At 31.8% G+C, this 26081-nt stretch overlaps 1 protein-coding gene across 3 annotated transcripts in view; it reads left to right on the top strand.

Annotated features, from left to right (window-relative positions):
• The window catches only part of Ccn (cellular communication network factor protein Ccn), a 294872-nt gene that overhangs the window by 4516 nt on the left and 264275 nt on the right, over positions 1-26081 (top strand). For all 3 annotated transcript variants that reach the window (XR_013007498.1, XR_013007499.1, XM_076416498.1), the window contains exon 2: positions 16811-16856. The gene's annotated coding sequence lies outside the window, so the exon portion shown is untranslated. The remainder of the gene's footprint in view (positions 1-16810; positions 16857-26081) is intronic.

The following is a 26081-nucleotide window of genomic DNA, read 5'->3' on the forward strand; positions in this document are numbered from 1 at the left end:
GCTTCATAAAATATCCAATTTTCATTTGCTTATAAAAATATTACATATTTATTTATTTTATCGCCATTTAAAATAGACTCCATTTGTTGCTATTGTTTTCACACTTCTTAAAGATGCCTTTCGTTCGTTTATCTAGTTTTCGGATAGGGTCCATCGGGACCAGACATTCCAGAATAAGAAATTATACTTAAATCGCACATGTCTGCCAAATGATTGATTGTTATAGTGATTGATATAGTGGTTGATGTGATAGTTACATTTCTTACCTGATGAATTTGTACATAAGTGTTGTTCTTTTTGATAATGCTTTAGTGATAAAATTGTTCAACAGGTTATTATTTGTTGATTTGATTTTTTACATCTTAAAATCTTCATTCTCTGGTATATTACATGATGGCTATCAATTTAATAAAACGAAATTGCCAGTATATTATATATATATATATATATATATATATATATATATATATATATATATATATATAGATGAGCTCTATGTCATAACTATGACAATTGTTATAGTGATTGATATAGTTGTTGATGTTATAGTAACATTTCTTAACTGAAAAATTTGTTCATCAGTTTATTATTTGTTGATATGATTTTTTATATTTTAAAATCTTCATTCTTTGGTATATTACATGATGGCTATCAATTTAAAACCAAATTGCTAGTATATCATCTATAATTTATTACAAATTCTACTGATAATTGTATTAGAATGCTTTTTGTTCTAATCCAAGTTAAGTGTAAAGCGAGAGCAGATCTATTAAAATGCCCCCATTCTTTCCCAATAAATCGGAAGAGGACGTTGGGGAAAACAACTTGGAGTATCGCACTTTAATAGTTAGGTAAATCGGTTTTCCAGAAAGAGCCAATGTCGTTTGATTGCTATATATTTTTGTTTGCTTTTTTGCATTTATATATATACATATATATATATATATATATATATATATATATATATATATATATATATATATATATATATGTATATATATATATATATATATATATATATATATATATATATATATATATATATATATATATACACAATACAAGATGAGCTCCATGTCATAACTAGCAATAAAAAGACAATAAATTTTAAGGGGAAAACCGAGGTGTAAGTTATTTTCAAACATTTATATACATGCATTTTTACATATTTGCAATACAACGTGGGGTCGTGTACATATTAAATTTTTCTGACACTCTATCGACAAGTTGAAATACGGTAATGTTGCCGGGTTTATGCATCGTTCTGTTTGAGCTTCAAAGGGACAATGGCTTAATTACGACGTAAATGATATGTTTTAAATATACATTGGTTCGAGATTATCATATTTGGATTAACGCCTTGTAAGCGTCGACTGAATAAAATGTTTTAATATTTATATTTTTGTTACTGTAATTATATATAAACTTAATATTTTAATAACATTTATTCTATATATAATATGGTAATTTCAAATTCTCTTCCGCAATATTTAACCTAAACAAGTTAATTTTGCAGCAGACTGTGCCTAATATTTTTTTATTAAAAATTTTATTATAGTTATCGTTAAAAATTGGGTGGGTATATTCTTAGTTTCATAAGTATATTTGTTTCGAAGATATCATATTATTGAATCTTATTTTATAATAGTTCCATTTTGAATTATTAATTTAATTCTGTTATATGATTGTAAATAGTTACCACTGGCAATTTTAAAAATCTTTTAAACAATTAAGGGGTTTTACATAATACGTGTATAGTTCATATTTCTATTATAATAAAAAGCAATTTATCTGACATCTTAATTTTCACTATTACACATAACTAACTACTTTTTGTATTAAAAATTATGATTGGCTTGGCAGAATTAATTCTTAAAATTTATAATAACATTAATATATAATACAAAATATGATATATTTAGTAATAAAATATTATAGAACCGTTGGTCGATAGTATAAATAATATATTTTATCTACTAGGTATGCCTAATATATTATGGAAATAATGAATTATAATTTTTATATAATTATACAGACCTAAAAAAACATTACAATATTTTGTTTTGCAGTAATGTAAATTAATCGTTGGTCATTAATTAGTTGTAAATATATATAGTAGAAGAAAACAAAGATTACTTATAGTATAAAATTTAAGCGAGATATATTATTCGAGAGCATATTTACCTTTTTACGTTTAGTTCTTGTTGTGGATTTAATATTTACGTCTTCATGCAGTAATATCACCTACTATCTAAACTAACCTCATTATGTTTATTTTACAAATACATTGCAAATATATAATATCATTTGATTTGATATTTCACTCTTTTATTTAGTATTTAGTTTACTCTTTTGCCATATTTGTTTGGGCTTGGCTTTTTTTCTCTTAAATTAATGAATCTCGTTAAAACCTCATTCATTCGTCAGTAGTCTTAGATATTGAAGTGTTGTATTTATACACCTCCGCGACAGAACTTACACATTTTTCATTACAACTTCTAATAAAGATAAATATTTAGCTTTTAGATTGTACGAATAAAGACGGTTAGTCAAGGTATTCATGTAAACATCACAGTGAGATAGCTATTATTTACCTTTAATCTATTCAAAGTTTATTTGTACACACGTCATCAAGATGTTTTATGTATTGCCTGCCGCAATTTGTAAATTCGTTTCAGAATCAGACAATATTTTCTTTCTCATTCTATTCTAGTTAAAAAGAGACACACAGCTGTCTGATTAGTTCGAACACGTAAACGAATGAGCCTGTCAAAGGCGTCAGACGTATGCAAAATTCTTGAAGGCAATAGTGATAAGAGGTTATAACTCTAACCTATAAATTATTGTGACTGTATAATTAACTGTAATTTTTAGATGTACAATAGTATTAAAATAAATGATATTTTACAATATTTTAAACTGAACTAAAACTCAGGGTTGAGGCGGCAACATTGCGATATTTTGATATCACAAAGTCAAAACGAGACATGTTAGATGACGTATGTACAATATAACTTTGAACAGACTATACATAAATTATTATGTGATAATATTCGATAACTGTTTGCTTCAACACGAACTCAATTAATAAAATGAGTCTTTTTACTACAGTGGAATCAGCTACAGTCAACACGAGTCATAAACTTTCGAAATATAAACCTGCGGTAACTAGACTTTGTGCAAAAAATAATTCCGTTAGAATTCACGTTTAAAGCGGGGAAACAACAAAGATAAGCTTTCAGCGAAATTAGATACGATGTTAGCTAAATGTTAGCACCAAACCGGATACTGCACACTAAAGATACGGTACACAAAAGCTAATGAACTAACCGGTCTCTAAAATATTTACATTTAAAATCCCATATCCTTAACTTAATTAGTCAAAGTGCGGACGACGAAAAATTAAAAACGAAATACACCCCCCGCCCCCCAACCCCGTCGTCCTGTCGTAAATTTAAACCGTGCAAAAACGCGCCGTCGGTATAACGCGAAAGCTTTATCCAATTTTCGCACTACTAACTTAAATTACTTCCATAAAATTTATATAATTAGGATCGTAAAATGATCGTCGTAAAGTCGGTTCGACGCTTGAATCGTGGTCTGCAATAAACCTCAAAACTTGAACGCTATACAGTGAACAGCTCTAAGCTAAGTGCACCTAAATGGTGGAGATCATTTGGAAATATTGATACCATAAATCCATAATGTTCCTTTTATATTTAATCTACTGTAATGGGTATTTTATCTAGATCCTTAATCTTGCTACATTGATACCGATATCTGTATTTTCGAATATGTAAGTTTTGATATATACACTTTTTTTAGTTCAAACATACTATTTGCATCGGAGCAAGTAGTGACTTTTCGGATCTCAGCGGATAAATATATCGAAATCCTCAATGATGCAGTTCTTATTATTCTATTAAATGATTATGTGCTCATACACACGGCAAAAAATTGCAACTTTGGTCCTCAGAGCATCACAAATTTTCCCTTGATAGTACAATTGCCAGTCATTAACATAATTGAATAGTTATGGGGAATTTTGGAGTAGATTTTAGAGACAATGAGGAGCATATTTGACTTCCAGTAATTGACGGATGTTTTGGTATAATAATGCGACAACATTCTATAGGAAGCTATTTAGATTGTGTTGCGACGCAAATTTTATATATATTTGGGGCAGTCCTGTAAATTTAAGTTTACGTAAATTGTAGAATTCTTTCGGTTGTCTAGTTAAAGCGTTTCATTAATTCATTAGACCTTTAACTGATGTTCCTAATATTTATGACATGGGAAAAGAATTATGGCTTGATACAAAATCGGCTCGTTGTCGAGTGTTTTGGATAACGGAGTTTCACATACCGAGGCTAGACGAAACGTGTCAGGAGTTAGACCTGAAGAGGACTCCTTATGGCGCCTATAACCATGAATATCAAGAAGACCCGAAATCGTGGAATTTTCGGGAATTCCTTAAAAATCCGAAACGCACATGTTTTATGAGCGTGAGAAGTTCCTAGTTAGAAGAGTGTTTCCCACCCCGATATTCTCGGCGAATCGGGGTACAGAAAAGGGTTTCTTGGACCAGCCTTGTCCACCACCACCAGGAACCCGAGGGAAGAGCTTCAGCGATAAAACACTGTGCATCGACAACGAGAGAACAGAATTTGAATCGACAATAAAGAAGTGTTTTGCATCAACACCGAGAGAAAGAGTTGAAAATGAGAAGAAGAAAGTATTGCTGAGAATTGAGAAGAAAGTATTTGAGTTGATTTGATTGAAAAAAGAATTGAAATGAGCATTGATTGAAGAAAACATTGAAATAAGAATTATTAAAAGAATTGATTAAGAGTAAGAGATTGAAGTAATATGGTTAGAAGAATTGAAAAGAGTAATGTTAACGGCATCCAACCAAGCGCAACCAGTAGAATTCCTGTCTATAATAGCCAAGCCCAGACCAGTTCTCAGTAAGTACATACTATCTGAATCATAATCCATTTCCTATAACGTATTAATTAATATCTTTAGACGTATATTTTTGTATTATTAATTAAACAACTCGTCTTTTTGTATTAATTTACTCAAAGAAGAGAGAAAATAAGTTTTGTTTAATTTACAACCTTGGTTTATCTTCCACATCTCAACAGATACCTTACGAATCCATTTCGCTAAGAACTGCAGCTTTAAAGCAAAGGCAAATAAAACACAATATAAATTATAAACTAAACACCTTCCGAGCGGTTTTATCCAATTTTCTATGAGATGATTCGATACTCTCAAATTTCAATACTCCACCGTTAAGGGTACATTGAGTAACTTCCAGTAGGTTAGGCTATGTAATTTCCACAATTCAGAAATATACGGATTTTTGAGTAATTTCATTTTGCCTTTGGCCTGATAAACTTGGTTAAGGGATGATTCGTAACAATTTGCCGTCTAGCGTTAAACTGTCATCTTTTCTGGATATATCTTTTGATTCTGATTAATATATTCATTCAAGAGATAACATCAGTATGGTTTCACTGTATTCCTATAATTTAACTGTAAAAGTCTTAGTATGCCTTGAGGAGTGAAAATACAGTTTTTCGTTAGTTAGATGATTTAATTCAAAGATAAAGAAGTGACAACTGACATAACTGAACGATTCGACTTTTTTTTGTTATGAACATGTATATTGTAGACTCGTAATTGTAATAAAGATAATTAATTAATGGAGAATTCTTGTACGGGATTTAAATCGAATAGAATTATTTGATTTAAAAGTTTGAAGTGGAATACCAAACAATCTGTTGTTTCTTAGTTCGCGGTACTTTCGAGGCTGACTTGGTATTTAGAAGACAATCTAGAAATTCCTCCAGAAACCACTTGAGTGCCAAACATTGGAACTCACTAAGAGGGCATCGCAAATATGTAACAGCGCACATATTTAGAACTTTCTATGTATTTGTAATATAATATATTGTCGTAAAAAATGCATATTTTAGATTATATTCTATGCAAAATTGTTAAATTATTCATTTATTCTTTGATTGTTTCTAATTTTAGCATTAATAGTTTCATAATTGGTTTATGTATACGCTGAATAACTCAATAATACTAAATCTAAAACTATTATTTTATATCGAGAATTTATCAGTTGAAATGTTGTTTAAGTTAATCACGAGTTACAATATTGTACAATTTTTAAAACACTCCATTTTGATTGTGGATAAGTTCAATGTTCAAAGTTGAACTAGTTTTTTTAGTGGCCATATTGTCCTAATAATTATTGATCCGGTAGTTCAAATAGTATCCTTTATTATTAAAAAAACCAATTATCTCCAAGATTAATATGAGGCAGCGTCTTTTATGAAAGAAATTTCTATTTTCTCGACACTTACTTCATTATGTGAACATTTTTATCCAGAAACCTGCGAAAACATTAAGTCCGCGAGGTTAAAAATGAAGTTATCAATGCCTTCATTGAGTTCGAAAGATTGTATTACCAATCAGGAATTATAGAAGAGGGTTCTAGATATTATACAACGAATAACCACATTAAAGGGAGTGGCGAACAGTGACTGACGTAATCGGCGAAGTCTAGCACGATGTAACGACCATATTGAGAAAGATACGTGAATTTAATGTCCATGTAGGTCAAAATAATATATTACTGAAAAACTGGAAGAAACACTCATTGACTTTAATGACTGGTTGTTGATTGTTTTACGAGATGTTGATCATTGCTAAAAACCAGAATACAAAACTGGTTATTCCATTATGAATGCAACTACAATAAGCTCAAACAAGATTATACAAATAAATTACATGGTATTGTATTATATTTTGCATGTTAAAATAAACTCGCCCATTATCAAAATAAATTGGATACTAATGTTATTATTATAATAACCAAGTATGAGTTAATTAATTAAAATTGTTCCTTAATTTTTAAGAATTAATTTGAAATTTTGAGGTTGTTTATGCGGATGGTTCCGGAAGTCCTCTATAGGAGTAAGCGCTGCAATACATCATTGGTCTCGCAATAAATTCTTTATATTGCTCTCTACATCCACTATACTTATAGTTGAATTGTTCGCAGTAAATAAAAAAAACAGGAGTAAATAAACAAACATAAACTAACCCTAAACCTTCACTTAATAACCAACTCACTGCAAACTATCGAAAATGCATTTCCCTCTTAACCGCTAGTGGTCAAGATCTTTCAATTATACAGTCTGGCTGGTTTCAGTTATGCAGCTTTAGGTGCAAATCTTTTAACGAATAGATTGATAACCTCGCTAACATGCTATTACGAAAAGCCAACAAATTATAAATACATCATATTATAAAGCTTTTCTCCATTTGTAGATCGAAAGATAGATGGTACAGCTTCAGTAGGACCTGCTCGAAAAGGAAAACAAGCTTTAGTTCATTAAGAAGGGCATCTTTTAACCTGATATCTCTCCAGAAAGGAGATATCTACAAATATAATTTAGTTCTGTATTCCTTTCTAATGGATTGACTGGATGTGTCCTTGCCCCAAAATCAGTTCAAATTATTTGATTCTTTTAAGGAAATCGGTCTTTGTTTTCAAATTTAATTTTACCTTACACATAGCATCATTTTTATTTTATATATTTATTTATTGTTATATTTATTTAATTATTTATATGTTTGCCTAGATTTGTTTTATTTCAGATTTATTGCGAAATTTGGTTATAGATTTTATGTATTTATTTATACATTTTTACCATTATAACTGTTATTTGATTTTTGCTTTATTATTTTGGGGTTCCTAGGAACGTACAACAGTTGGGTGGATTTCAGCCTCTTTTCTTTCGCTAATATTTCCTAGTATGTTTTGATAGAGACTTTAAACTAATAATATCAATCAATCAATTAATTTCTGCCAACATGGTGATATAGAGTTGAAATAGTGATGGTGGTTTGGCAGCGATTTTCTTCTTCGGCTTCTTCAGCATTTTGAAACCTTGGACTAAGCTATATTGGATCGATTTGATTTGACTGGTAATGCTGGACAGCAAAACTTCATACCCGTGCTGCATGGTTATATCCTTCACAACCATTGCGACATGTGTATGAGCGCTGTCATGCTAAAGGATTATTAAACGCATGTTACTAGCTGGCCTTTATTGTATCGTGGGATTTGTTCGATTGATCTAGATGATTATAGACAAAAAAAGTTACATTCGGCTTTTGCAGCTCTTAATACATCTTCCATGGATCACCGCTTGCGATGGTCGAAGTGGATTATCACTACTAATAAAAGGATTCTTCTTTTTTATCTAGCAATCAATGAAACCTCGATGTTGAAACGGTTCAAAATTGCATTTTCAGTGAATTCGTGTGATAGTAATTTTCTCTCTATTGTAATCCTCCTCATCGCATGTAAATATTCGGAAACATTTGATTGACCAATTGATAAGCTGTCTGAAAATTATTTGAGAATGTGAGCCTCATTTTCATCCAATAAGTCTTTTCCTATAATATTAAAGTCAACACTTTTAACATGTCAATTGAAAAGTCCCTGTCCTGACACATCCATATATTTTTTAGTTCGCCCTAACCCTCAAAAAATGCGTGTATAAATTTGAGAGCTGATTGAAGCAACTTTTGTTATTGTGAAAAAATGGATAAAAAGGAATTTCGAGTGTTGCTAAAATATTGCTTTTGAATGGAAAAAAAATACAGTTGAAGCAAAAACTTGGCTCGATGCCGAGTTTCCGGACGTGGTCAAATGAGCACCGAAGACGGTGAACACAGTGGACGCTCAAAAGAAGTTGTTTCCGACAAAAACATTTAAAAAATTCTCAAAATGATTATGAATCACCGTAAATTAAAATTGAATGAAATAGCAGACACTCTAAAAATATCAACTGAACGTGTACATCATATTATTTACGAATATTTGGGTATGAGAAAGCCCTGTGCAAAGTGGGTTCCGCGCGAGTTCACTTTTGACCAACAACAACGACGAGTTGATGATACGGAGCAGTGTTTGAAGATGATCAAGCGTAATAAACTCGAGTTTTTGCGTCGATATGTGACAATAGATGAATCATGGCTCCATCATTTCACTCCGAAGTCCAATCGACAGTCACCCGAGTGGACTGCACACGATGAACCCGCTCCAAAGCGTGGGAAAACGCAACAGTTGGGTGGCAAGGTTACGGCGTCTGTATTTTGGGATGCGCATGGAATAATTTTCATTGAATACCTTGAAAAAGGAAGGACCATCGACAGCGACTATTACATAGCGTCATTGGGCCATTTCAAGGACGAAATCGCCGAAAAACAGCCGCATTTGAAGGAAAAGAAAGTGCTGCTTCACCAAGAAAATGCACTGTGTCACAAGTCAGTGAAAACGATAGCAATAATCCGTGAATTGGGCTTTGTATTGCTTCCTCATCCGCCGTATTCTCGAGATCTGGACAGCAACGACTATATCAGATCTATATCTGTTCTCAGATCTCAAAAGGATGCTTGCTGGAAATTTTCGTCGAATGAAGAGGTGATCGCCGAAACTGTGGCCTATTTTGAAGTAAAGAAAAAATTGTACCACAAAAATGGTATCGAAAAGGTTGAGGGTCGCTATAATCAGTGTATCACCCTTGAAGGGAATTATGTTGAATAAAAAAAACTAATTTTTCCAAAAAAATGTGTTTTGGTACTATGGTACTAAAAAATGTTATGTACTCCGGGGACTTTTCAATTGACCTGTTAGACAATTGTAGAAACCTAACTCATAATTATGTGATGGGTTTTTTTAACAGACTTCTTTAGATTAAACAACAAAAGTAAATGTGGAAAAATGAAATTCGAAAACTGTTATTTTATGTTGAAAAATGTTAAATCCATCGAACTTAACAGCTAGATTAGGTTCCTTAAGAGTTATTTATATTGATACTTCGCATTTTCATTAACATATATCGCATATAAAATTACATACAAGCGCCAATTGTTTATCAGTTTGATTATTGATTTAGTTTCGTATATTCAAGCAGCGTTATGCCACAGATACCCAGGAGCAAAACGATCGAGAAATAAGTATAATACATTACACAAGGGTACGATTATCTGTGTTTTCCTTTCTCGTTTGCATATTTGGGAAATTTCTCTCGGTTATGATAACGGCACGGAGATAGATAAATTTATTTAACAATAACGAAATTCCCGCTGAAATATAGCCTGTTTATCTATCTGCAGCATTCGTAATGGTTCATTGGGTAGATTTGCAAGTTTGATTTTCCGAATTCAACGTGCTCATTTCGAAAAATTATTGCCAGGTTCCGCCGCCGACTTCGGCTCAGAGACCGCCTAGAATTTAACGATATTATTGTCTATAGCTTTGGTCTTATTCAATTTTAAATCGAATTGATTATAGGAAACGTTCGATGAGGACGACGGCGATTATTTCGAGTTTCGATGCTTGGTTTGTTTTGTAGATCATTATCGGATTTCATTTTCCCGTATAATATTAGAACTTTAAACTAGACGTCCTATATAACTCTATAAACTATTGATTTGTGGCATAACTTTGTTTCGTTCATTGGTTTCATGCAGATTTTATTTTTACGCTTTATAACTGTTAGCTACTTTCATGTTTTCTCATATTTTTTTCAGTCAAAAGGTATTTATCGAGAAAAAATGATATCAAAATCAAAATATCTTTATCAACAAAAACAAGAAACTGAGAAAACTGAACAAAAACGAGAGACTGGAAAAACAGTATTGGTTATACATATATATATATATATATATATATATATATATATATATATATATATATATATATATATATACACTAGAAGGTATAAGTGCGTCTGTCTAAATTATTTCGAGTGACTTGTTTTGTATAGAATTTTTGTTTTATTTTATTTATTTTTTTTGTAATTTTTTTATTGATGATACACGTTCTTTATCTCTCTTTTTCCTTTCCCTCTGTTCCTTATTTCAATATCGTGGAATATTATGTCTTTCAGGGTAGGTTTGTATCTGTTGCTGGTCGTGAGTGATCTCGCTTACCTAGTGTATGTTACATTCAGTTCATTGCATAAGGATAAATAAGACAAATATAAACGTTTTGGTAATACATGTAGTTGATTGATCCTATAAAAATCATAAGCATATCTTTACAAAATCCTATAAAATCATAAGGTATCCAAATTTATTTGCCATTTCCTTCTAAAATGATTAATGCTTGAATAATTTGTATAGCAATAACATATATGTTATTTATATTAAGAATATACAGTTACTGTTTTGACAGAATTATTTAGTTGTGTACAAAATGCAAATTAAAAGTTAAATATAAGTAATTGGTAATTTGGTAATAAATTGAATTTTATTTACATATATATATATATATATATATATATATATATATATATATATATATATACATAAAGTAATTGACTGGTTTAATACCCTAGAAAGTATAACTGCGTCTTTCTAAATTATTTTAAGTGACTTGATCTGTATGGAATTTTTGTTTTATTGATGATACACGTTCTTTAATTCTCTTTTTCCTTTCCCTTTGTTCCTTATTTCAATATCGTGGAATATTATGTCTTTCAGGGTAGATTTGTATCTGTTACTGGCTGTGAGTGATGTTGCTTACCTAGGGTATGTTACATTCAGTTCATTGCATAAGGATAAATAAGACAAATATCAAAGTTTTGGTAATACACGTAGTTGGTTGATTCTATAAAAATCATAAGCATATCCTTGCAAAATCCTATAAAATCATAAGGTACCCAAATTTATTTGCCATTTCCTTCTAAAATGATTAATGCTTGAATAATTTGTATAGCAGTAACATATATGTTATTTAGATTAGGAATATACAGTTGTTGTTTTGACAGAATTATCTCATTGTGTACAAAATGCAAATTAAAAGTTAAATGGTACTTTTAATTGGTAATTTGGTAATAAATTGAAATTTATTGAGAATGTGGTTATTGGGGTATGACATATCTATCGGGAAAAACAAGAAGTCACTTCCTGAAGGAGGAATTCATGGTACACTTTGTGTGACCCAATCTCAATATTGTGAGAGGACTCCAGGGGAAGTCTGCGGCCTTGGAGCCCGTATGAAAGATGCTTTTAAATCTATTCATTTTGTAATCTATGAAGATATCGAAATTAAACTGGCAATACTATATTTGCATATACTTCATTTTTCTTATTTAATTACTAATTATGTGGAATATTTAGAAAATATACATTTTAGTGTTAAATTACACTCGTTACTGAATATATCGAAATTAATAAAATTCCATCCAATTTTATGTCCAATATACTGGGTGTGTCGCATTTATTATTTTTTATACATCTACAGATAAGTCGAAAGCTCATCTCAATGGTAACAGACATAAAATAGGGCAAACATCATTCGCGACAAAAAACAAGACACAGGCGTGGTCGTTATAAAGCCCACTCAAGAATACGATATATCATTCTTTCTGATTATTTGTCTCCCTCGATTCGTATGACTTACGATTTTATGAAATATTCCTGCTGTAATTTGTAATATATGAACACTCTTTTGTCGTTTATAATCTTTTATGTTTTGTTTTGGTTGTCTTGAACATTGTAAGTTGATTAAAGAATAACGGCATGCCATTTTATAAAATGAATATGTCGCTATAATCATTAGAATTAAAACAGTTTGACAGTCTACCTGTCAGTCTATCAAAATATTTTTCCTTTTACTTGCTGCATTATTGCAGTTAATTACTGATGCCATTAGAGTAGCGACTAAAAGTTAGTCGGACAAAAACCGCGGTTTTGGGAAAGTAAGTCGGCTTTGACATCAGGTACATTAAGTTACAACTTACGCCATTAAGATTGTCTGATTAAAGTTCGGCTACCAAGTTCGCTTATTCAGTCTCAAAGTTTAGGGTAACTTTTATTTCGGTTGTCCTGGTAAAATTACTTATTTGACTTGATAATAAAATTAATCAGTTATTTCAAATCCTATAATCTTTATTATGTTCTTGTTGACTGAATACAAACTTAATTATTTTAAATAATGACGGCTTACGAAATATACCATCCATTTTTCTTGGTCTTGATTTCCTTTATGCTGTACATCTTTAACGAAACTATTCATTAAACCAAAATGATATTTAGGCAATATTTTCTGTAGGACCATTCTATTATCAATAGAAAAAGAGAGACAGTATCATATGCTGAGGCTTCCTGCCCACACAGGCAATCCGGATCATTGAATAAGAGGAGTTTCTTGCAAGCCAACGGGTTGCCTCACACAGGCAACTGCCTTCATCAATTTAAGAATATAATGTGATAAGCTGAACTGGGTTCTCTTGGACGAAAATAAATTATGGGAAGTTAAAAAAGTCTGTTATTGGATCTGTTGTCTGTTACTAAAACAAAATCACTCCATCCTGCAATAAAATAAGATCAACTAAGAGAAGTATCTATCACCAGCCAACATAGATACCCTGATGAGATTCTTGAGAACACTAGGACCATACTGCTAGCATTAATTTATATATATATTGATATATATGTAATAGATATTGGTTAAAATATTGTCTGTTGGATAAATTAGTAGGTAAATTGGTGCAATAGATCAAATTCTGTCTTAAATCTATTAAAAAGCATTAACTCTAAGTACATTTTAAAGATGTACTGTCAACGGAGTAAAAAGTAATATATATAGTAAAGTTTTTGTGTATTCAGTGAGAAGGTTCGATGTCTATTTTATCTCAGAGGATGGTAAAATAATAATAATACTTTTAAATTAAGGGACGGTATTTGGCAGTGTTCTATAGGTTCTATAGGAATTCAATTACAATTGAACCCCCATTAGGCAGTGATTGGGAAAATATTTCGATACTTAAATATGGAGCTTTATTTGCGAAATGAAAGTGAAAGTGTGGAAGCTGCTATTGACGGTGACCGATCCTTTTATTAGTTCTGATGATTAATCAATGATGAACGCTTATTTGCCTTATATTATAGATGAAAGATCATCTAAAGCCAAAGGGCTTGTCGGAAGAGGAGCTATATAAAGGGGATATAAATAGCGATATACTTCCCCAGTTTATATATATATATATATATATATATATATATATATCTAGATTCTTAAAAAATGTTAAATCAAGTTTTTCTTAGTTGATAGTGGGTGAAGTTGTTTAATGCGCATAACAGGTTTCACAGAAAAATATGTAGCTCAAACGCTCAAATAACCTATTGAGAAGATTAAATGAATATTCTTTGAGTCGGTGTTGCTAAGTTTCTTCTTTATTATTCCTCATTCTTCAAGCCTGCACGTCAAGTAGTAGCATATATTAGTCAGTATATTAGTTCAGGTTGTATTGTTGAATGTTGATGCTGTTAATTTGATATCGATAAAAGGACAAAGAAGAAGCAAACACATAATAAAATTCCGGTAATAACATAATATAATTCAATAATATAACTGCTAGAATACTATATGTTTTTTTGTCTTTTGGTGATATAATGAATTAGACATTTCAATTTGCATCGTTAAGCATCAATTCTTATATGATACTCAACTGAATGAAGTAATATCTACATTGAATTCACGAATTCAGCCGCAGCATTTCTTTACTAACGACATATAAGTTTCATATGCCAACACAGCAAAGTACCGTGAAATGCCCCGGGATGCCAAGCTCAGATAGACGGAGCGTACAAAAAAGAAGCGCGAGGAACTCAACTTGAGGTTCAGGAAAATTGTTTGTTTGACCGAAAATACCAGCTATCAACCTACAATAAGCTTATATCATTTATTAACAGCAGATACTGAGACCAGTGTGGAGCTCTAAAATTTAGCTGTGGTGCTGCGTCAATGACTCCAATGTCCGAGTAATTTTAAATAAGGTGCTAAAGTGTATTGTGAATGCGCCTTGGTATGTACGTGTTTGTGACCTCCATCGCCACCTAGAAATTGGTATTGAGAAATTGAATTGATAATTGATTTTGCAAATGTTTGAGTATTAAGTGATTCAGGGGAAGTTGTAATAGTTGTAGTTGTTTCCTAGTAGGTTAAGTCAAATTAAAGTTTTAATTTATTTTAATTTATAAAGGTGTAACATTTAACCTGACACTCATTCGATACATTGCCCTTAATTAGTATATGTTGAACAGAGGGCCTCTCACCATGTCTTGTGCAAGAAGATGGAGCATACCCTTTAAGAAAGTATTCGTAAGTTAGTACACACACAATGACCCATCCTCAAACATAATAACGATAGTTTGCCCTAGTAATCATAGATATCCCTATATTTTGGTAATTATAACTACAATTGGTCTCTGCTGGGTATCAAGTAACACAATATAGTAACAATTTATCAGTCTTAATCTTATTCCGTTCCAAGTACCTCCCGAAGGGACTGACATATTTAGTTGCGTCTTAGTGATGCCGCGGCGGGAGCCAACGTTCATCCCATAAACAAGAAAAAAATCCACGAACGCCACTGGCAGGCCTCAAATTTTATTAAGATAAATGACGCTTACCAAGCGATACTGTACCAGGAAAACGTTGAGCGTCGGTAATCTTTCCAAGGAATTTATTTTTCATCTTGCTTACCCACACGAAAATATCTTAAAGAATTATGTGTATTTTGGCGAACGAGAGTGGGGGTCGGCGGGGGCGGAGGGCGCGCGTTTTTCGGGGTACTGAGGAAAAAAAATTGACGAAAATTAACTGGGACCGACCGGGAGATTCTTTGGTTAAGAGGTCGTTCGGGTCGGGTCAAAATCGACGATTTATTGCCGATTTATCGTTGTCTTTTTGTTCTCGTCGGCAAGAGAGACGAAAAACAGTTTGAATATAAAATTGGTAGAAATGGCTCATGATTTTCATAAGAATAATATGGGACAGATGGATTTAAAATTGAATGAAATAGCAGACACTCTAAAGATATTAACTAAAAGTCTACATCATATCATTCACGAATATTTGGGTATGAAAAACAACGACAAGTTGATGATTTGGAGCAGTGCTAGAAGATGACTAAGTGTATATGTGACATTGGATGAAACATGGCTCCATCATTTCATTCCGAAGTCCAATCGACAGTCATTAGACTGGACAGCACACGATGAACCCGCTCCAAAGCGTGGGAAAACGTAACAGTCGTCTGGCAAGTTTATGGCGTCCGTATTCTGGGATGCGCATGGAATGATTTTCATTGACTATCTTGAAGAAGTGAGTACAATCAACAGCGACTAATGTATAGGGTTATTGGACCGTTTGAAAGACGAAATCGCCGAAAAACGGCTGCATTTGAAGAAAAAGAAAGTAATGCTTCACCAAGACAATGCACCGTGTCACAAATCAGTGAAAACGATGGCAAAGATCCATGAGTGAGGCTTTGAATTGCTTTCTCATCTACCGTATTCTCCAGATCTGGTCCCCAGCTACTATTTCCTGTTCTCAGATCTCAAAAGCATGCTCTCTGGGAAGAATGAGGAGGTGATCGCCGACTACTACATCAAATAATATAACTGAATCTTTTTACCTTCATGGGCTTTTTGAATTCACTGGGTTATTCTATATATTTGGTTAATTATTAAATACTTGTTAATAAACCCAAACTAGTGTGTAGTTTTATTCTCTCTATAATAGATTATATTATAAATAACTAAAATTAAAAATAACATAAAGTAACTTATATTTCTTCATAGCTATCATAACTGCTAAATAAAATTAAAAATATTAATATATAGTATATGTTTATTATTTTATTTAAAAATATTCGGGAATTTGTATGATAATATTTAATCTATTTCTAATTGTTTGTTTCAGGTTTCGTTTGACTTGCTGCAGTGATACTTAAATAGAAGTCATCAAGGTAATATTTTATGTTAAATATTTACTAAATACATACTGATTAATGGTTATGAAAATTTAAACTAATTTAAGATGACTTTGATCTGAATTTGGATTATTGATTTTTATTTTGATTACACGATATAAGTTCGTTTCACAAAAATGTATTTATACCACATAGGTCATTGTTCTAAACTGCGAACGGGCTCTTTCATGAAAAAAAGTAATGGCAATTTTTGCGGCCGAGTATCGTATTGATTTATTTTCGGATAGTTCAAATGGTAAATGAAATTTCCAAGTTCGAGCTCCATCGTGTGTTGATGCATTAAAGGGCTTTCAGCAAGAGTTATAATCGTAATAATCGGCTTTTTTTACGTATCATCAAATGAGAGCCGTGTATACCGATAATGCCGTGGGTTTCGTTGTTTGAAATTTTTAATTGCATTTTGGGTTTTAATGGTTCCGATTACAACATATCATTGTGAATTAGTTTTGAGGGATTTTTGGAGTTTTCGTAATGTTTCTATAGTGTGAATTTCTCATGAAACATGTCGACGAGTGTATGGTAATAAATTATCTTATACGACGATAATTTCTCTTTTAATCCTTAACTAAATCGTATCCATGGAAGAAATATAATTTAAAATTATTAAAAATATTATTATAGTTATTAAGTATTATTAAAGAAATGTAGTTAGACAGCACGTAGATATAAATATAGTTACAAAAAAAACTTAGGACAAAAATTCTTTTAGGGGAATAGTTTCATTTCCAACATTATTGATGCAATAGGCGGATATTTCGGTACAAGAGAACATTCAACTTGAAAGTCCTGCGTCTCTATTACCCGAAGAATTGCAGCTGTTTAAAAATAAAAGGGTGGCTCAACATTTTATTAATAAATAAATATTGCGTATATGCGAATGTTAATATTATTTATCCGTAATAGACAACTAAAGCGCAGTATCAGTATTAGGTAGGTTTCAGTTCGTCTGATCGGTAATATTAATATCTCAGAACATCAAGTATTATTATCTATGTTGTTCAGAAAGAGATAGTTTGCCTTTTTTGTATCGGGATTATCAAAATATTATAGTATATATAAATAGTTTTTGACATTTCATATCAAAAAATATTCGTATAGCCTATTCCATTCGAACTGTCGTCAATTATGTATTAAAAAGTTATTTGAGTTAATAAAAATAATTTAAAGTAAATAAAGTGTTATTTGAGATAATCCAAAAATCTAATTTTTAGGTTTTTAGTTCATAAATGAAGGCGGGTTCACCATTTAATAATTTACATAAAAAGTTTCATGCACTTAACAAACTGTGACAGAACATTACGAGTATCATCATCGAACGCTCAAAATTGCATTTTCCACATTAATTACCTTTAATGTTTAAGTTAGTGCATCCATTTCATTTTCCGTCGATTTCAACGATTTAACTGAGTTTTTGATATTAAATAAAGAATGGCCTAGAGGGTCCATAAAGTTCGAAAATAATGAACTGGAAGACTTATTGGACTTAAACTCAGTTAAAACTCCCAAAAAACCTTCAAACAGCTTAACAGTTTATGAAACAACTATTTCCAGATGTTTACATGCAATTTGAAAGATTCGAAGGAAGGAATATGACTACCACACGAATTGACTGAAAATTTCATGTGACAGAACATTATCATATTGGAAAAACAGTTTATAGCAATTCTACTTCAGTAATGGTCATTAGCATTTTATGACTCACTCTAATGTATCGATCTTATTTACTGGAATTTGTCATAATAATACAGTTCGGTTTGAACTTTCATTTAACATAAAAGGGTGTATTCATTCAAGTTTCCATAACATTTTTTTATCTGCAATGCCAAATTCATCGTACTGAGTTTTTAAAATCACTTTAAAAACAACTTGTTTCCCCTTTGGACACTTTAAAAAAAAATCGGTATGTTTCATCTGCAGATTACTATAAACTAAAAATGTAAAATAAAAATTTCAAGCCAATTGTTTTATTTAGCTCAAAACACGAATAAATAGTAATACTTACACAACGAATAGTCTGAAGCCTCAGTTGGTGTCAAGTTTTCTAGCTATTCTTGAATGCCTTGGTTTTGTTCAATTTGGATTAGTTTTTTCAGCTCTTTTATTGCCCTATTAAATTTTCTTTTATTCTCTTCAGTCCTTTGCTGTTGCCAATTTCGTCGTAACATTATTTTTTCTGATATCTTTTTCTGTATTGTGCATGATATATGTGTATTTTTGCTTGGAAATGTTTCACCGTTAGCAGTCGCGGAATATGCTGCCTCCTGTATATTTTTTGTAAGGTTTATTGCTGCTATTTCTATATCCATTTCAGTTTGTGACGGTAAGTTTAGGGAGATGTTTCGGTCCAAGTTTTCTCTAAATGAGGGCCAGTTAATTCTGTTATTGCACAGAGAAGGTGTTACTATTATTGGTGAATGATCAGAAGACAGGTCGAAACATGATTCTGCATGACACTTTTTTGTAATAGAGAAATCTTTAGTATCTGGTTTTTTATTTCTGTTTGAAATTTAAAATAAACAACACCTAAATCATTATATCATAAAAATATATAATATTTATATTGTTTTTAGATGCGTTGTTATATATACTTCTATCACAATAACCATTTTACTAATTAATAATACTTTAAATAATTCAACGCCGTTTTTGTGCAAAACTATATGAATCTAAAAATTCGTAAATATTTGGCTTTAATGCTTCAAAAACATTTAATTAAAAGTTCGGAAAAATATGGATGGTAAACGCTTCAAAATTGCCGTTTATAATTTTTTTCGTAATAAAATTGATGAAAAACTGCAATATTCAGTCAGGTGAAGTTTAGTTCTAATTTTTGAATTACAACTGTGAGCTGTATTTTAATATGTAGAAATTGAAATGTAACAAAAGGACTATATTAAAATTATACCGGCTGTAGGAAACAATGGCAGATTTAGGAAGGATGAACAAAGTTTAATACAAATTCGGCATTCTCGAAGGCGAAAATTGTATACTGAACATAAACAACAAAAACTGACATTGTTGCAAATCTGTTCAGATAGGAAATTGTTTTCAAACCAACCAGTATGGGGTCGCTGCATACATACTATCGATTGTAGCTTTATATTTGTTCTTTTCAATAATCAATAATTATTATTCATAGTTATACTATAATTGCCTATTATTTGAATCTAGCGACCCGCCCCGGCTTCGCATGGGTGCAATGCTGATACTAAATTAAATACACTACAGAAAAAATATGAACGTTGTATATAAAAACATAGCGGCCCGCTCCGACTTTGCACGGGCATAAAATATATATGCCTATGTCACTCAATGAAAACATGATTAAAATCGATCCAGTATTTTTGGATTCATTACTGCACTTGGCCTGCACGCATTAAATTTGGAGTAAAACAATTCCTGCTCCCCTATACTTACTATGAAGATTTCCTGCTATCTTTGGAATATCTAAATTCATACAACTTTTATTACATTACACATTTTTAAACGCAAATTTTAAATTTGTAATATCTCCGAAAATATTTGTTTAATTTACATGCTGTAAGGAACCATATTGATCTATATTAATTGCACACTGTATTTAAGGTACTTAATTCGATAAGGATTAATGCCGTATTGCTTAAAATAGCTTCGTAAATAAGCCATTTTCTCACGTAAAAAGTAAACAATAAAAATGGTTAATGTGGGTTATCCCTAAAAGATAAACATATACCATCGCGGACTTTTTTGTAGACCTTTTTATGGTGTACAATACTGTAGTACATTAATTTGATCTAACTCGTAGGGTTAGGCAGCGTTTTTGCTAATTGCTAAATAAGCCTAAAAAAATAGGTTAATTTACGACATCACGTTAGAAACCTCTAAAATTAGCAATGTTGCCTTAGTATATTATGCATGTGTTTACATATAAACCTTCCTCTTGAATCACTCTATCTATTGAAAAAAACCGCATCAAAATCCGTTGTGTAGTTTTAAAGATTTAAGCGCACATAGGGATATAGGGACAGAAAAGGCGACTTTGTTTTATACTATGTTTGAAATAATTGTCAAGTAATTAAATAAAATAATATTTGTTTTAATTTTTTAAATTTGTTTCGCTTATTTCATACTATCAATTATTAATTTAAATTATAATTATTTATATAATAAGTTAACTTATAAATTGTTAGAAACCCGATGTATCCCAGATGAAAAACGGGTCTTGTCACTTTTAGGGGATAAACATTTATGCCCAATATATCAGGTGGATTTAGCGATTTTGGGTTGACCTAATAAGTTTAATCTACTATAAATAAGATATATAATAGATTAGCTAACGTGATATTCAAATAATAATCTCAACTTTAATGTGTGGGTTTCAAATAATAATATATAATAGGGTTAAAATAATCCAAAAGTTTAATTGAAATTTGACTTTAATTTATGTTACTGTAGGTTATTCTGCTATTTTGCTATGCTTTCAAGTAGTAATCATCATGTTAACACACACACATATATATATATATATATATATATATATATATATATATATATATAATATCCCGTTTAAGACTGAAGCATGTTCCGTGAATGTGAATGCGGTGTTGTGTTCTGGTGGCACAGATAATTATGCTCAAAAAAACTGACAAACCTGCAGAAAAGGTCGAATCTTACAGGCCTATTTCGCTGCTACCTGCAATATCAAAACTATTTGAGAAACTAATATTTAAACGTGTTAACAATTTTATAATAATACCAGATTTCCAGTTTGGTTTTCGAAATCTTGAATGATGATTCGATCAAGTGCACAGTGTAACTGCGGCTATTGAAAAAGGGCTCGAGGAAAAGAAATACTACCCTGCCATATTCCTGGATGTCTCACAAGCTTTTAATTGGGTTTGGAATTTGGGATTAGACTGCAAATTGTTACCGCGTTACTGCTGGAATCATATCTTTGCCTTTTTGCTTTGCTTTTTACATGCCCATGCTGTTTTGCATGAAAGTCTGCGTGTTACTCGTCAATTCGGCTTCATTTTCCCTTTTCAGAGCCTCAAATCGTTGAATAATGAAATTGCATCTCCTTTTTCCCCCATCAGTATTATTTCTCATTTGCCTCATTTCCATGTTAATTGTCCTGTTCTCAGGGATCAGATTTTAATATACCTATTTACATATATTGAACATGAACAACGAAAGGCTGTCATTCTTGCAGATCTGTTCATATCTCTAATCAGTCAGGATCAGTCTCTAATTTACATCCCTGATTTTCTCCATGGTTATATTTTCTGTTTTTTCCTCAATTGCTTTTATATTTCAAAGACCTGATGGTGTTAATAATTATGTCCAACATATCTTCTATTCCTTTTTCCATATTTGGACTTTCGTTAGTATTTGCTTTCGGTGAGTGATTGTCGATAATTACTTCTGCGTCAGATAACTTCTGCATCTATAGTCTCACATCACATTTCTATCACTTATATTAGGGCCTGTTTTCCTCTTTATTCTTAATATAGCAATAATCTTGTCTTAATTGTTCGTCCCAATTCAGCATGCGAATTTGTTTTCCATCCTCTCCATACCGATAACATTTTTCTTTGTCGGAATATTGTATTATTGTATAATGTATTATATATTGGATGTAACGCTTTAACATATTACTATTATTCTTGAGGAATTCCCCAACTATTCGTTTTGTGGAATATGGTAATAAACCGCAGGCCTATAGAACCGAATTTAGCGTTTATTTAGTAGGAAAATTGATGCGTTAGCCATTGATATACAAGCAAGGAATATGGCTGTGATTAGTGTATATTCAAAGCTCTGGCGGTACACTTGGTCAAATATTTGAACTATATCTAACAGTATTGCTGTGCATATTTTACTTTCGACTAAATACATCCGTGATTCATTTTCAAACACCATTACTGACGCAAATCTATATTTGCCTTGCTTTTCTCGTTAAATTTACTGATGGAATGCTTAAATATAACTTCTCTACCTACAACGTCAGGCAAAGGTCCCGCTACCATTTTAATTGCCTATAACTTTGCGCAAAAAGAGATAAGTAGATTTGGTTTTCACAAAAAGTTTATTGGGTGTTTACGTTCTTTTAATGATTGAAAAATTATATCGGCTAAACGGTGACCGCGATTCGCTATGCAACTTTCGGCTATTTTTAAGGCATTTTTCATTATATCTCGCAACATCTGAGGCTGAACTTCTTCATTTTCGTGACGAATATTGTATTTAAGATGTTGAATCGTTTGGGACTTATTCACATAAACTTTAGATTAAAAAAAAACTCATAAGTCTGGTGCTGTTAAATCCAGAGATCTGGCTGGCCATGATAAATCGCTATTTCGCAAAATTAGTCTTCGTGGACAAATGTCATTCAATAATTGAATTGTTGAACGAGCTGTGTGTGCCCCATCTTGCTGAAACCACAAGTCCTCTACTCCTTGGTCTCCATTCTCTTCCATTTCAAACACAAGAAAATTCGAATCATGTCTTGGTACCGTTCAGTAGTAACAGTAACAGCAACGCCTTGGTTATTTTCAAAAAATAGGGACCAACGATGATTCCAGCATGAACATTCCACTCTACTGTTGTATTTAGTGGATGCAATGATATTTCATGAATTAATTGAGAATTCTGTATTCCCCAAAACCGACTGTTCTGTTTATTGAAGTGGCCACTCAGAAGAATATGGACTTTATGCTTATAACTTATGCTTTTTGCTCATTATCAATTTAGACGAAAAATCTTCAATTTCACCAGACAGCTTCAGGATTTCATTACTCGGTAACAATTTTTGGACTAATTAAATTTTGTACGGAAACATTTTCAAATCAGTTTTCAAAATTTGCCTTAAACTGCGTGTGGAAATGTGTAACTGGGAACCATGTTTCCCAATTGGTGATTCTGGGGACTCTGCAACACTATCATGCACCAGAGTCACATTTTCAGCATTACGAGACGTCCGTTGTCTACCAGAACGCGGTCTGTCTGCTGTCGTACCGTACTGTCGAAAATTCGCATGTGAACGTTAAATTGTGGTTTTGTGAGGCACTGGACGATTAGGATAATTTTGACGCAATTTTCGCTGAGTGGTAATAATGGAACGATTATTTTTAATAAATATTGTCATAATAAAATGCGGACGTTTACACAACATACCGGTTAAAGCGAAACTGAGCAAGACGTCACATAACCAACACGCAATCGGCGCGCAATCAAAATGGTAGTGGGACTTTTGCCCCGCTTTATACAATTTTCTAAAATTTTCATGTACTTTAAAAAATAAAATTGATCGAACGAATGAGATTCTTACAGATTAATGGAGCTTTGGGCAATAATTCAACAAGTATAAAACTTTCCGCTCCAATATCGCTCTTTATATTTTCCAGAGCTGAAATCCTCAGAGAACCGCCGCTCTAACCAGTGTTTCTACCGATAAATTTTCCACTATATGAATCCGAGGATTTCCGATGAGCTCTCTGGCCGTTTAATTTCCCCTCAGGTATTTAAAATCGATCGGCGGGTCTCAGTATTCTAAATCAAATCAAGCGGCGTCCTTTCAACGGGATAATTCAAAACAGAATAGAATTGCCGTTAGGAGGGATACGCTCATTTTGAGGCCACAAGGATAAATCGGATCCAAATTATAGGGAGCATAGAACAAAGTTGATAAATTATAAATAAAATAATCCAATGATTCATTAGAATTCCATTCCGTTCTGTTCATACCATGGTATCTTATATACTATATTCCCGTTTAATTATACTATATATAATATTCACTATAGCATATAAAGAGGATCCCTGTTTCCAAGTAAATAATACGACACGTACCTGTAACTCAATTAACATGACTTGTGTGATGTACGCTTAATTCTGTGATGGTTAAAGCAAACTATCGATGAAAATTGTTAATTCCCCGATTCAGTAGGAGATCAAATTGGTAGTGCTCGGTTTGCCGGAGTGTTTGTGACGAAAACAGCAGAATTTTAACTTTTCAAGAGCAACAGTAACCATAGTAATGAGAGTATAAACAGGACTTCATAAAATATTATTGACCAGGAGGAATACTGGGTGAAATATAAAGCTAGTTGACAGAGACAGACTATATTGAAAATAATTGAGGTCAGACTATATAACTCTAACGCAGCAAAAGTGACAGTATTTCTCACAGTCACAGTATTTCTCTTTGTTTTCTGCGAAAGAAGTGGTACAGCGATCATAAAACCTGGACACTTGATGATTGGAGGAATCTGGTATACCCCGATGGAGCATCACTGACATTGCTTCCTATAAATGACCTACGAAGAACCTCAAAATGAGCTTAAGATCCGTTTCGACGTTGCGACGACGTTTCATTTATGACCATCTAATTCACATCAGCGATCAGTTTAATACGGATGAATATCTCTACATCCTCAATGATGAAGTTCTTACTGTGACTAGCATATTGCTACCATATTCCAGGATAATTATGCGCACATTCACACAGCTAGTACAATTTTGGTTTGAGGGACATCGGAATATCATCATCAGCAGAGTATCTTCCCTGGTTAACACAATCGCCAGATATCAACATAATTAAACCGTAATGGGGAGTTTTAGGCCAGAGAGTGAGGATTATATTTCCATCTCCAACATCACTGAAGCAATTGGCGGATATTATGATACAGGGATGGAACAAGATTCCGTTACAAATTATTCAGATACTCTACTAATCTATTCCGCGAGTAATTGTGTAATGACTATTTTAAAAGCAAATTGTGACTCAATATCCGACTAATAAATACATGTCGTATATGTTAGATATTCATATTATTTTGTCTATTCCCTATATAATGTAATAAAATATAACAAGAAATTAGACGTTAATGAAGCAAGATATTTATTATTTAATAATACTAAAATTGACGAATAAATTGTAATATAATTGAATAATAATAATAATAATTGAGTAAATAACAAATAAGTGACAAATTTAAAAATAATGAAATATCAAAACGGTTATCATAATACTGACAATTATGCGCATAAAACTTAGAAAAGAAACGATATAAAAATGTTATGCATAAATATATAATTGTAGAGTAAACATTATTTGTAATATTATATTAAAATAATAAACTTATACTGGGATGCAATATGATTAATAAAATGACTATGACTAATAAAATTAAAATTAATCGGAGAGAAAATAAATGAAAA

The sequence above is a fragment of the Rhynchophorus ferrugineus genome, unplaced genomic scaffold, assembly GCF_030347505.1.
Source record: "Rhynchophorus ferrugineus isolate W39M unplaced genomic scaffold, kcgeb_rfMv2 rfM10, whole genome shotgun sequence".
Lineage (NCBI taxonomy): Eukaryota > Metazoa > Arthropoda > Insecta > Coleoptera > Curculionidae > Rhynchophorus > Rhynchophorus ferrugineus.